This window comes from Lygodium microphyllum, chromosome 12 (assembly GCF_053477565.2).
Source record: "Lygodium microphyllum isolate KBCC chromosome 12, Lygodium_microphyllum_v1.1.10, whole genome shotgun sequence".
Classification (NCBI taxonomy): domain Eukaryota; kingdom Viridiplantae; phylum Streptophyta; class Polypodiopsida; order Schizaeales; family Lygodiaceae; genus Lygodium; species Lygodium microphyllum.
Window position 1 is genome coordinate 25035725 of NC_141146.1, and position 4901 is coordinate 25040625.

Sequence of the window (4901 nt, forward strand, 5' to 3'; positions counted from 1 at the left end):
CGAAGCACATTATTATAATATATTTACAAGAAGGATAAAATGGAAAGTTGATGTGATAAGGGTGAAAGAGAAAAGAAAATTGCATGCAGCCAACAATCTACGCCTTTATAACTTCAAATCGGTGAAGAATCTGAAAAAAGTTTATTCTGCAACTTTGTAGACCATATAAGGATGTGACAGAGAGGTCCATGCTTGTAAGCTTTTATGTAAGATCCAAATGACACCGTGATGTGGACATTGACTTGTGTACAAGGGTGAGGTGTCCTCTAATGATGGTGATAGATCCCAAATCTTGGTGATGTAGATGAAATCCAAGTGTAGTTGGAGGTTAGTCCTTTGAAAAAAATCTATACACTCACTCAACCCCTAGGTGTAATCCATTTCCATCATTACTAAGATAACCCATCCCTTTTACCCTTTACATTGACATCCCTCCTAAGAACTTGTTTCCCACTTGCTAGAGTTATCATAACCGAGAAGCAATGTAGCATACCTAGTGCTTGAAGATTAAACCCAAAGTGATAAGATGTAGGGTTTAAGCTATGGGTAAGGCTCTTGATAGGGGTTTTGGCCAATTTTTGTGAGAGAAATCCGGTTTGTAAAAAACCCAATGAGCATGCTTTGCCATGCAAGTGGATATATAAGTTAAAGAGTATCCCAAGACACCCCAACCTATCATATAAGGCCAAATTGGTTGCAATGGATTTTAAGCAAGAGCATAACATTGACTTCGATGAAGTCTTCTCTCATATAGTGAAGATGACTACCTTATGATTGGTGTTGGTTTTGATTGCATAGTTAGATTTAGACCTTTATCATATAAATTTAAAGATTACTTTGTTACACGAGGACTTACATGATGAAATCTATATGTAGCAACCTAAGGCCTTTGAGGAAAAAGGTAGGGAACACCTACTATGTAAGTTGAGAAAGAGCCTTTATGGCATTAAGTAGGCATCTAGGGAATAGTACCACAAGTTGATACTTTCATACATTTATAGAGATATATCCATAGTGATATAGATCTGTGTTTATACACAAAGAGGACCTGTGATGGTGGCCTTATAATTTCGATATTCTATATGGATGATATATTGATTGTTGGGAGAGCTCTACTGAAGCTAGATGCCTTGAAAAGTCAATTCAAGAAGAGCTTTGAGATAAAAGACATTGTTGGGGGTAAAGGCACATATGCCTACGCCACCCATATATCTGCGACACTTCACTACCTACACACCTCTACAGTACAGGTGTGACGGACACCCATCACTATCACTTCATTCTTTATTCTTTTAGTGACTAATGAATAAGAGAAGGACAATCACATATTGTGCATGTTGGAGTTCCCATATTTTGAGTCTCTCTATCTCTCTTACTATCTTGCTCCATCCACCATAGATCACACCTTCATCGCTTTCGCTTTCTCGTGCTTCCACTCGGGCTTCTCCTTTTAAAGAGCACATTTTCAAGTAACAAATCCAATCATCAAGACTAATATAAACACCATCACAGAACAAGATTCACACCAATCAATTTTCTTTACAAGTACTACCCAAGGAAATAAAATAGTATTAAAAAATATTAAATAAAAGAAAGAACAAATGAAATCATATGTTGAGACAACTTCTAACATCAGTTAGTGAATCAAAACTACACTCATGAGTTAACAATGCTTCTAGATTTGTAAATATTTGTTTAATAAATGTATAAAAAGTTTGTGATTTGGATAGAAAAAAGTAGCAAATTGAAAATAGGCCAATCATAATAGGTCCAAATTTATCCACCACCAATTACTTAGATAGCAAAGTACAAAGGTCAGATTGTTCCAACATATAAGAAATACTAAAATATGGGTTGTTGCCTATAAGGAATATACACATTTCACATTTTTCTAATGGGGGTTGTACATGATGTGTCTCTTCATAGGAATACCCTATGATCCCCTCAACTTCTCCGATGATGCCATGGATATTTTCTATAGTTATACTTATAAAGTGATGAGGAAATTTTTTGGTGAGCTTTTTAGATAATCAAAGATTTGAGGCAAGTTTTATCTCAACTTTTGATTGAGATGCTTTCTTTGACCTCAACTTTAGGTCTACAACATATCCATCTCCTTTTTATCAAGATTGGATTTTCTTTTCATGGTTCCTTCTTGCTTTCCAAAAAGCCTTCTATTTGGGTCCCCTAGTCTTTTTGTTTCTTGTGGAAGTCCCCCATTACCTTTCACCTTCCAATTTTCTCAACCTCTCTCAAGGTTAAATCCATGTGGCATTTTCTCATTTTTTGTCATAGTCCTCTCTTAAATCTTGCCCTCTTTCTTGTGGGATACCCTTCCTTGGCCTTATGCAACTATTTATACTTTGGTCTCTAATGTTTTTCACATAATGTCCCTTTACATTGAAGTCCCTTCTTTTCCACTCTTGGGATGCCCTTTTCATCATTGCATCAGTCTTCTTCTAGGGTAGATTATGCATATCTTGTGGGCCACACTTAGTCTATGATCCCTCACACCTTGCTTGCCACACACACACACACACACTCTCTCTCTCTCTCTCTCTCTCTCTCTCTCTCTCTCTCTATATATATATATATATATATATATATATATATATATATATATATATATATATATGTATATATATATATAAGTTGTTCCAATAGCCTTTGAAATCCTAAACCCATGCAACAAGGATCAATAATTTGGAACAATTAAGACTTTGTGGTTTTGGGATTATCATTGCTTAGTGGCATAACGAATATATTTATTATCTACTTATGTATTGTGGACTCTTGGATCTTACAAGATTGACTTTCATTGATTGCTTGGTAAAAAATCAATAACTAAGGATGGTAGAAATAACTTAGATCTACTAGATCACATGACTAGTTTAAAAACTAGATCCACATAGAATATACTAACAATTGCAAAATTTGGTGATGTTAACTCAAAATTTAGCTCAAAAGGTCCAAAAACCTAAATATGAATTTACAAATGGTATATTTTAGCTATAAACAAGATTTATTTTAGCTCTAGATAAAGTTTTACAAATGAAATTTTCTAAGTCTTAAGGTTTTAGACCACTTTAGAGCTTTAAAAATGTGAGTTTGACTCTAAAATTGAGCTTAAAAGGCCTAAAAACATTAAGAACAATGGTAAAGTTGATCTACATGATTGTTCTAGATAAAGTTTTAGGAATGTAGTTTTCTGTGCCTTAGGATTGCAAACTACTTTAGAGCTTGAAATTGTGTGATCCATATGATTTCTCTAAAAAAAAGTTTCAAGGATCCACTTTTTAGAGCCTTGGGATTTAAAACACTTTAAGCTTGAAAAATGTGATTTTGACCCCAAAATTGAGCTTGAAAACCTTAAGAATGTTTGTAAACGTGACCAATTAATCTCAATCCCAAAATTGAGCTTAGAATGCCCAAAAACCTTAAGATTCTAGGGCCGAAATTTGATTTTGACCTCAAAATTGAGCTGAGAAGGCTAAAATTTAAGAAACACTCAATCTTAAGGTTACTTCTGGGTCAAATTTACACTGTCAACCCCGAAAGTGGTTTGCTCTAGTGGAGACCATCCTAGGGCTTAGGAAAGTACCTCCTTTACCTAGACCTGCAATAGGTCAACCTTACACTTTGTTTTTAAGGTTTTAGGCCATGTGAGCTTAGTTTTGGGGTCAAAATCACCAAATTTTGTACTCTTAATTATTGTATGCATGGATCCAAAATTTAAAGAAGTTTTGGGATCCTAGTAACATCAATTTTTTTTCTACATTTGTTTGTGCATGTGTGCACATAAATAGATGTGTGTGTGTGTGTGTGTGTGTGTGTGTGTGTGTGTGTGTGTGTGTGTGTGTGTGTGTGTGTGTGTGTGTGTGTGTGTGTGTGTGTGCGCACACGCATAAATACACACATACATGTGTCCATACTATGTTCACACATATATACGTATATGTGCATGTATATGTGTGTGTGTGTGTATGCATGCACACGCACACACACACACACACACACACACACACACACACACACACACACACACATATGTATGCCTTTTACTACCAAGCATAGAATTTTACAACAAGAGTGAAATAAACCCTATGTTTGAAAAAAAGAATTATTGTCATTCGAACCAGGAGTTGCCCAAATGCATTGATGTTTATTCACAGAGTGTACAACTTCAAAAAAAAAAAGTTATACGATGCCCTTTTGTATGACAGCTATAGCTATAGACAAAGAAGCCTTGTAATGTGAAAAGAGGGGGATGATCTGGTATCTACAAGTTGAGCAAGAAGGCAGTTAGTAAGAACTAAAATATGCTTTCTTACATTGCAAGTGTCGTAAGTGTGGACCAATCGCTATTTGTGTCACTTGACACAAGGCAAGGCTACCTTGTTCATCATCATGGCCACTGGAAGGTGAGTGCTGAAGGATGCTCACTTAGTATGGAGAGTCACAAAGCTCTCAAGTAAAATTGAGAGTAGTTCTACAAGTTAAGCTATAGATTACTATCTTAAATACTTCATAATGGAGAAATGGTTATCCTTGGAATTATTCTAGGAGCTAAAGGTATGAAAGCACCCCGGATAATGGTCCAAACCATTTTTAAAGTGTTGGACCAACCTAGACGTATGGGTGGACGCCCAAAGGCTATGAATTCGTATTCAATTGTGGCCAATTAAAATGACCTTTTATTAAGTTAAAGCTTACCATTAGTCCTACAATCGTATTAATGCCCAAAGGCTATGAATTCATATTCAGTGGTGGACCTTTTGTTAAGTTAAAGCTTAGCATTAGTCCTACAATCATATTAATGCCCGGATGGTGAGTTGAAATGCCTAGGTGGTCGTGCTTTTTACATGGAGGAAAGCCATAGCCTGTTTTGCATTAACTCCTAT